Here is a 10,543-nt window from a genome sequence, read left to right as displayed (position 1 = left end):
TCTATATTTATACACCTATTTTTTCTCTAGATAATTTACCTATTTTTTTCTCTATTTTTTTACCTCTTTTGTTTTCTCTATTTATTTACCTATTTTTTCTCTGTTTATTTAACTATTTTTTCCTTTAATTTATTTACCTATTTTTTATTTACCTTTTTTTCTTTGATTTATTTAGCTATTTATCCATATTTATACACCAATCTTTTCTCTAGATAATTTACCTATTTTTTCTCTCTTTAATTGCCTATTTTTTCTCTCTTTTATTTACCTACTTTTTCTATATTTATTTACCTATTTTTCTCTATTTATTTACCTCTTTTTTCTCTATTTATTTACCTATTTTTTCTCTAGTTATTTACCTACTTTTTTCTCTAATTTATTTACCTATTTTTTCTCTAGTTTATTTGCCTATTTTTTTATTTGCCTTTTTTTGTTTGGTTTATTTACCTATTTTTTCTCAAGATAATTTACCTATTTTTTCTCAAGATTGTTTACCTATTTTTTCTCAAGATAATTTACCTATTTTTTCTCAAGATAATTTACCTATTTTTTCTCTATCTATTTGCCTATTTTTTCTCTAAATTATTTACCAATTTTTGTCTATGTATTTACCTCCATTGTATTCTCTACTTCATTACCTATTTTTCACTATTTCTTTATCTATTTTTTTCTCTAATTTATTTGCCTATTTTTTTCTGTTTAGTTACCTATTTTTTCCTCTAATTTATTTACCTATTTTTTTATTTACCTTTTTTTCCTTGATTTATTTAGCTATTTTTCTCTATTTATACACCTATTTTTCTCTTATTTATTTACCAATTATTTCTCTGTTTATTTACCTATTTTTTCCTGTAATTTATTTATCTATTTTTTCCTCTAATTTATTTACCTATTTTTCTCTATTTATTCACCTATTTTTTCTCTATTTAAATATCTATTTTTTCTCTATTTTATTTATCTATTTTTTATCTATTTATTCACCTACTTGTTCTCTATTTATTTATCTATTTGTTCTGTAGTTATTTACCTATTTCTTTCTCTCCTTTATTTACCTACTTTTTCTCTGTTTAGTTACCTATTTTTTCCTCTAATTTATTTACCTATTTTTTTATTTACCTTGTTTCCTTGATTTATTTAGCTATTTTTCTCTATTGATACACCTATTTTTCTCTAGTTTATTTACCTATTTTTATCTATTTATTTGCCCATTTTTTCTCTACTTTATTTACCTATTTTTATCTATTTATTTGCCTATTTTTGTCTATTTATTTACCTATATTTTCTCTATATAATTTACCTATTTCTTCTCTCTTTATTTACCTATTTTTTCTCTATTTTATTTACCTACTTTTTCTATATTTATTTACCTATTTTTCTCTAGTTATTTACCTACTTTTTTCTCTAATTTATTTACCTATTTTCTCTATTTATTCACCTATTTTTTCTCTATTTAAATATCTATTTTTTCTCTATTTTATTTATCTATTTTTTATCTATTTATTCACCTACTTGTTCTCTATTTATTTATCTATTTGTTCTGTAGTTATTTACCTATTTCTTTCTCTCCTTTATTTACCTACTTTTTCTCTGTTTAGTTACCTATTTTTTCCTCTAATTTATTTACCTATTTTTTTATTTACCTTGTTTCCTTGATTTATTTAGCTATTTTTCTCTATTGATACACCTATTTTTCTCTAGTTTATTTACCTATTTTTATCTATTTATTTGCCCATTTTTTCTCTACTTTATTTACCTATTTTTATCTATTTATTTGCCTATTTTTGTCTATTTATTTACCTATATTTTCTCTATATAATTTACCTATTTCTTCTCTCTTTATTTACCTATTTTTTCTCTATTTTATTTACCTACTTTTTCTATATTTATTTACCTATTTTTCTCTAGTTATTTACCTACTTTTTTCTCTAATTTATTTACCTATTTTTTCCAATAATTTATTTACCTATTTTTTTTATTTACCTTTTTTCTTTCATTTATTTAGCTATTTTTCTCTATTTATACACCTATTTTTTTTCAGTTTATTTACATATTTTTCTCTATTTATTCACTTATTTTTCTCTATTTATGTATCTATTTTTTTCTCTAATTTATTTACCTATTTTTTCTCTAGTTTATGTACCTATTTTATCTATTTATTTGTCTATTTTTTCTCTATTTTATTTACCTATTTTTTTATTTACCTTTTTTCTTTCATTTATTTAGCTATTTTTCTCTATTTATACACCTACTTTTTCTCTAGTTTATTTACCTATTTTTCTCTATTTATTCACCTATTTTCTCTATTTATTTATCTATTTTTTTCTCTAATTTAATTACCTATTTTTCTCTAGTTTATTTACCTATTTTTATCTATTTATTTGCCTATTTTTTCTCTATTTTATTTTCCTATTTTTTTATCTATTTATTTACCTACATTTTCTCTATTTATTTATCTATTTTTTCTCTAGTTATTTACCTATTTCTTTCTCTCATTTATTTACCTATTTTTTCTCTGTTTAGTTACCTATTTTTTCCTTTAATTTATTTACCTATTTTTTATTTTCCTTTTTTTCTTTGATTTATTTAGCTATTTATCTATATTTATACACCTATTTTTTCTCTAGATAATTTACCTATTTTCTTCTCTATTTTTTTACCTCCTTTGTTTTCTCTATTTATTTACCTATTTTTCTCTATTTATTTACCTCTTTTTTCTCTATTTATTAACCTATTTTTTCTGTATATATTTACCTATTTTTCTCTCTCATTTATTTACGTATTTTTTCTCTGTTTATTTACCAATTTTTTCCTCTAATTTATTTACCTATTTTTTTATTTACCATTTTTTGTTTGGTTTATTTACCTATTTTTCTCTATTTATTTACCTATATTTTCTCTATATAATTTACCTATTTTTTCTCTCTTTATTTACCTATTTTTTCTCTATTTTATTTACCTACTTTTTCTATATTTATTTACCTATTTTTCTCTAGTTATTTTCCTACTTTTTTCTCTGTCTATTTACCAATTTTTTCCTCTAATTTATTTACCTTTTTTTGTTTGGTTTATTTACCCATTTTTCTCTATATATTTACCTATTTTTTCTCTAGATAATTTACCTATTTTTCTCTATTTATTTGCCTATTTTTTCTCTATTTCATTTACCTATTTTTTATCTATTTATTTACCTATTTTTCTCTATTTATTTACCTCTTTTTTCTCCATTTACTTACCTATTTTTTCTCTCTATATTTCCCTATTTTTTCTCTATTTATTTACCTCTTTAGTTTTCTCTATTTATTTACCTATTTTTCTCTAGTATTTACCTCTTTTTCAGTATTTATTTACCTCCTTTGTTTCCTCTACTTCATTACCTATTTTTCACTGTTTATTTACCCATTTTTTCCTATAATTTATTTACCTATTTTTTTATTTACCTTTTTTTGTTTGGTTCATTTACCCATTTTTCTCTATTTATTTACCTATTTTTTCTCTAGATAATTTACCTATTTTTCTCTATTTATTTGCCTATTTTTTCTCTAAATTATTTACCTATATTTGTCTATGTATTTACCTATTTTCTGTTTTTATTTACCTCCATTGTATTCTCTACTTCATTACCTATTTTTCACTATTTCTTTATCTATTTTTTTCTCTAATTTATTTGCCTATTTTTTGTCTGTTTAGTTACCTATTTTTTCCTCTAATTTATTTACCTATTTTTTTATTTACCTTTTTTTCCTTGATTTATTTAGCTATTTTTCTCTATTTATACACCTATTTTTCTCTTATTTATTTACCAATTATTTCTCTGTTTATTTACCTATTTTTTCCTGTAATTTATTTATCTATTTTTTCCTCTAATTTATTTACCTATTTTTCTCTATTTATTCACCTATTTTTCTCTAGTTTATTTATCTATTTTTATCTATTTATTTGCCTATTTTTATCTATTTATTTGCCTATTTTTTCTCTATTTTATTTACCTATTTTTTATCTATTTATTTACCTATTTTTCTCTATTTATTTACCTCTTCTTTCTCTATTTATTTACCTATTTTTTCTCTATATATTTACCTATTTTTCTCTCTCATTCATTTAGGTATTTTTCTCTGTTTATTTACCAATTTTTTCCTCTAATTTATTTACCTATTTTTTTTATATACCTATTTTTGTTTGGTTTATTTACCTATTTATCTATATTTATACACCTATTTTTTCTCTAGATAATTTACCTATTTTTTTCTCTATTTTTTTACCTCTTTTGTTTTCTCTATTTATTTACCTATTTTTTCTCTGTTTATTTAACTATTTTTTCCTTTAATTTATTTACCTATTTTTTATTTACCTTTTTTTCTTTGATTTATTTAGCTATTTATCCATATTTATACACCAATCTTTTCTCTAGATAATTTACCTATTTTTTCTCTCTTTAATTGCCTATTTTTTCTCTCTTTTATTTACCTACTTTTTCTATATTTATTTACCTATTTTTCTCTATTTATTTACCTCTTTTTTCTCTATTTATTTACCTATTTTTTCTCTAGTTATTTACCTACTTTTTTCTCTAATTTATTTACCTATTTTTTCTCTAGTTTATTTGCCTATTTTTTTATTTGCCTTTTTTTGTTTGGTTTATTTACCTATTTTTTCTCAAGATAATTTACCTATTTTTTCTCAAGATTGTTTACCTATTTTTTCTCAAGATAATTTACCTATTTTTTCTCAAGATAATTTACCTATTTTTTCTCTATCTATTTGCCTATTTTTTCTCTAAATTATTTACCAATTTTTGTCTATGTATTTACCTCCATTGTATTCTCTACTTCATTACCTATTTTTCACTATTTCTTTATCTATTTTTTTCTCTAATTTATTTGCCTATTTTTTTCTGTTTAGTTACCTATTTTTTCCTCTAATTTATTTACCTATTTTTTTATTTACCTTTTTTTCCTTGATTTATTTAGCTATTTTTCTCTATTTATACACCTATTTTTCTCTTATTTATTTACCAATTATTTCTCTGTTTATTTACCTATTTTTTCCTGTAATTTATTTATCTATTTTTTCCTCTAATTTATTTACCTATTTTTCTCTATTTATTCACCTATTTTTTCTCTATTTAAATATCTATTTTTTCTCTATTTTATTTATCTATTTTTTATCTATTTATTCACCTACTTGTTCTCTATTTATTTATCTATTTGTTCTGTAGTTATTTACCTATTTCTTTCTCTCCTTTATTTACCTACTTTTTCTCTGTTTAGTTACCTATTTTTTCCTCTAATTTATTTACCTATTTTTTTATTTACCTTGTTTCCTTGATTTATTTAGCTATTTTTCTCTATTGATACACCTATTTTTCTCTAGTTTATTTACCTATTTTTATCTATTTATTTGCCCATTTTTTCTCTACTTTATTTACCTATTTTTATCTATTTATTTGCCTATTTTTGTCTATTTATTTACCTATATTTTCTCTATATAATTTACCTATTTCTTCTCTCTTTATTTACCTATTTTTTCTCTATTTTATTTACCTACTTTTTCTATATTTATTTACCTATTTTTCTCTAGTTATTTACCTACTTTTTTCTCTAATTTATTTACCTATTTTCTCTATTTATTCACCTATTTTTTCTCTATTTAAATATCTATTTTTTCTCTATTTTATTTATCTATTTTTTATCTATTTATTCACCTACTTGTTCTCTATTTATTTATCTATTTGTTCTGTAGTTATTTACCTATTTCTTTCTCTCCTTTATTTACCTACTTTTTCTCTGTTTAGTTACCTATTTTTTCCTCTAATTTATTTACCTATTTTTTTATTTACCTTGTTTCCTTGATTTATTTAGCTATTTTTCTCTATTGATACACCTATTTTTCTCTAGTTTATTTACCTATTTTTATCTATTTATTTGCCCATTTTTTCTCTACTTTATTTACCTATTTTTATCTATTTATTTGCCTATTTTTGTCTATTTATTTACCTATATTTTCTCTATATAATTTACCTATTTCTTCTCTCTTTATTTACCTATTTTTTCTCTATTTTATTTACCTACTTTTTCTATATTTATTTACCTATTTTTCTCTAGTTATTTACCTACTTTTTTCTCTAATTTATTTACCTATTTTTTCCAATAATTTATTTACCTATTTTTTTTATTTACCTTTTTTCTTTCATTTATTTAGCTATTTTTCTCTATTTATACACCTATTTTTTTTCAGTTTATTTACATATTTTTCTCTATTTATTCACTTATTTTTCTCTATTTATGTATCTATTTTTTTCTCTAATTTATTTACCTATTTTTTCTCTAGTTTATGTACCTATTTTATCTATTTATTTGTCTATTTTTTCTCTATTTTATTTACCTATTTTTTTATTTACCTTTTTTCTTTCATTTATTTAGCTATTTTTCTCTATTTATACACCTACTTTTTCTCTAGTTTATTTACCTATTTTTCTCTATTTATTCACCTATTTTCTCTATTTATTTATCTATTTTTTTCTCTAATTTAATTACCTATTTTTCTCTAGTTTATTTACCTATTTTTATCTATTTATTTGCCTATTTTTTCTCTATTTTATTTTCCTATTTTTTTATCTATTTATTTACCTACATTTTCTCTATTTATTTATCTATTTTTTCTCTAGTTATTTACCTATTTCTTTCTCTCATTTATTTACCTATTTTTTCTCTGTTTAGTTACCTATTTTTTCCTTTAATTTATTTACCTATTTTTTATTTTCCTTTTTTTCTTTGATTTATTTAGCTATTTATCTATATTTATACACCTATTTTTTCTCTAGATAATTTACCTATTTTCTTCTCTATTTTTTTACCTCCTTTGTTTTCTCTATTTATTTACCTATTTTTCTCTATTTATTTACCTCTTTTTTCTCTATTTATTAACCTATTTTTTCTGTATATATTTACCTATTTTTCTCTCTCATTTATTTACGTATTTTTTCTCTGTTTATTTACCAATTTTTTCCTCTAATTTATTTACCTATTTTTTTATTTACCATTTTTTGTTTGGTTTATTTACCTATTTTTCTCTATTTATTTACCTATATTTTCTCTATATAATTTACCTATTTTTTCTCTCTTTATTTACCTATTTTTTCTCTATTTTATTTACCTACTTTTTCTATATTTATTTACCTATTTTTCTCTAGTTATTTTCCTACTTTTTTCTCTGTCTATTTACCAATTTTTTCCTCTAATTTATTTACCTTTTTTTGTTTGGTTTATTTACCCATTTTTCTCTATATATTTACCTATTTTTTCTCTAGATAATTTACCTATTTTTCTCTATTTATTTGCCTATTTTTTCTCTATTTCATTTACCTATTTTTTATCTATTTATTTACCTATTTTTCTCTATTTATTTACCTCTTTTTTCTCCATTTACTTACCTATTTTTTCTCTCTATATTTCCCTATTTTTTCTCTATTTATTTACCTCTTTAGTTTTCTCTATTTATTTACCTATTTTTCTCTAGTATTTACCTCTTTTTCAGTATTTATTTACCTCCTTTGTTTCCTCTACTTCATTACCTATTTTTCACTGTTTATTTACCCATTTTTTCCTATAATTTATTTACCTATTTTTTTATTTACCTTTTTTTGTTTGGTTCATTTACCCATTTTTCTCTATTTATTTACCTATTTTTTCTCTAGATAATTTACCTATTTTTCTCTATTTATTTGCCTATTTTTTCTCTAAATTATTTACCTATATTTGTCTATGTATTTACCTATTTTCTGTTTTTATTTACCTCCATTGTATTCTCTACTTCATTACCTATTTTTCACTATTTCTTTATCTATTTTTTTCTCTAATTTATTTGCCTATTTTTTGTCTGTTTAGTTACCTATTTTTTCCTCTAATTTATTTACCTATTTTTTTATTTACCTTTTTTTCCTTGATTTATTTAGCTATTTTTCTCTATTTATACACCTATTTTTCTCTTATTTATTTACCAATTATTTCTCTGTTTATTTACCTATTTTTTCCTGTAATTTATTTATCTATTTTTTCCTCTAATTTATTTACCTATTTTTCTCTATTTATTCACCTATTTTTCTCTAGTTTATTTATCTATTTTTATCTATTTATTTGCCTATTTTTATCTATTTATTTGCCTATTTTTTTCTCTATTTTATTTACCTATTTTTTATCTATTTATTTACCTATTTTTCTCTATTTATTTACCTCTTCTTTCTCTATTTATTTACCTATTTTTTCTCTATATATTTACCTATTTTTCTCTCTCATTCATTTAGGTATTTTTCTCTGTTTATTTACCAATTTTTTCCTCTAATTTATTTACCTATTTTTTTTATTTACCTATTTTTGTTTGGTTTATTTACCTATTTATCTATATTTATACACCTATTTTTTCTCTAGATAATTTACCTATTTTTTTCTCTATTTTTTTACCTCTTTTGTTTTCTCTATTTATTTACCTATTTTTTCTCTGTTTATTTAACTATTTTTTCCTTTAATTTATTTACCTATTTTTTATTTACCTTTTTTTCTTTGATTTATTTAGCTATTTATCCATATTTATACACCAATCTTTTCTCTAGATAATTTACCTATTTTTTCTCTCTTTATTTGCCTATTTTTTCTCTCTTTTATTTACCTACTTTTTCTATATTTATTTACCTACTTTTCTCTATTTATTTACCTCTTTTTTCTCTATTTATTTACCTATTTTTTCTCTAGTTATTTACCTACTTTTTTCTCTAATTTATTTACCTATTTTTTCTCTAGTTTATTTGCCTATTTTTTTATTTGCCTTTTTTTGTTTGGTTTATTTACCTATTTTTTCTCAAGATAATTTACCTATTTTTTCTCAAGATTGTTTACCTATTTTTTCTCAAGATAATTTACCTATTTTTTCTCAAGATAATTTACCTATTTTTTCTCTATCTATTTGCCTATTTTTTCTCTAAATTATTTACCAATTTTTGTCTATGTATTTACCTCCATTGTATTCTCTACTTCATTACCTATTTTTCACTATTTCTTTATCTATTTTTTTCTCTAATTTATTTGCCTATTTTTTTCTGTTTAGTTACCTATTTTTTCCTCTAATTTATTTACCTATTTTTTTATTTACCTTTTTTTCCTTGATTTATTTAGCTATTTTTCTCTATTTATACACCTATTTTTCTCTAATTTATTTACCAATTATTTCTCTGTTTATTTACCTATTTTTTCCTGTAATTTATTTTGTCTATTTTTTCCTCTAATTTATTTACCTATTTTTCTCTATTTATTCACCTATTTTTCCCTATTTATTTATCTATTTTTTTTCTCTATTTTATTTATCTATTTTTTATCTATTTATTCACCTGCTTGTTCTCTATTTATTTATCTATTTCTTCTGTAGTTATTTACCTATTTCTTTCTCTCCTTTATTTACCTACTTTTTCTCTGTTTAGTTACATATTTTTTCCTCTAATTTATTTACCTATTTTTTTATTTACGTTGTTTCCTTGATTTATTTAGCTATTTTTCTCTATTGATACACCTATTTTTCTCTAGTTTATTTACCTATTTTTATCTATTTATTTGCTTATTTTTATCTATTTATTTGCCTATTTTTTCTCTATTTTATTTACCTATTTTTTCTCTCTTTATTTACCTATTTTTTCTCTATTTTATTTACCTACTTTTTCTATATTTATTTACCTATTTTTCTCTAGTTATTTTCCTACTTTTTTCACTGTTTATTTACCCATTTTTTCCTATAATTTATTTACCTATTTTTTTATTTACCTTTTTTTGTTTGGTTCATTTACCCATTTTTCTCTATTTATTTACCTATTTTTTCTCTAGATAATTTACCTATTTTTCTCTATTTATTTGCCTATTTTTTCTCTAAATTATTTACCTATATTTGTCTATGTATTTACCTATTTTCTGTTTTTATTTACCTCCATTGTATTCTCTACTTCATTACCTATTTTTCACTATTTCTTTATCTATTTTTTTCTCTAATTTATTTGCCTATTTTTTGTCTGTTTAGTTACCTATTTTTTCCTCTAATTTATTTACCTATTTTTTTATTTACCTTTTTTTCCTTGATTTATTTAGCTATTTTTCTCTATTTATACACCTATTTTTCTCTTATTTATTTACCAATTATTTCTCTGTTTATTTACCTATTTTTTCCTGTAATTTATTTATCTATTTTTTCCTCTAATTTATTTACCTATTTTTCTCTATTTATTCACCTATTTTTTCTCTATTTATTTATCTATTTTTTTCTCTATTTTATTTATCTATTTTTTATCTATTTATTCACCTACTTGTTCTCTATTTATTTACCTCTTTTTTCTCTATTTATTTACCTATTTTTTCTCTATATATTTACCTATTTTTCTCTCTCATTTATTTAGGTATTTTTTCTCTGTTTATTTACCAATTTTTTCCTCTAATTTATTTACCTATTTTTTTATTTACCTATTTTTGTTTGGTTTATTTACCTATTTATCTATATTTATACACCTATTTTT

The 10,543-nt window shown here is 20.6% G+C and overlaps 1 long non-coding RNA gene across 1 annotated transcript; it reads right to left on the bottom strand.

Moving 5' to 3' along the window:
- Positions 1-710: 710 nt before the first annotated feature.
- Positions 711-10,540, bottom strand: LOC143378190 (uncharacterized). Its single transcript, XR_013087763.1, has 2 exons — positions 10,356-10,540; positions 711-10,057 (listed from the first exon to the last, which is right to left on the bottom strand). It is a non-coding gene; the product is annotated as an uncharacterized LOC143378190 (long non-coding RNA).
- Between the last annotated feature and the right edge of the window lie 3 nt (positions 10,541-10,543).

The sequence above is a fragment of the Andrena cerasifolii genome, unplaced genomic scaffold (assembly GCF_050908995.1).
Source record: "Andrena cerasifolii isolate SP2316 unplaced genomic scaffold, iyAndCera1_principal scaffold0957, whole genome shotgun sequence".
NCBI classification, from domain to species: Eukaryota; Metazoa; Arthropoda; class Insecta; order Hymenoptera; family Andrenidae; genus Andrena; species Andrena cerasifolii.
The sequence above is the reverse complement of the archived record's forward strand: the minus strand, read 5'-3'. Positions and strand labels throughout refer to the sequence as shown.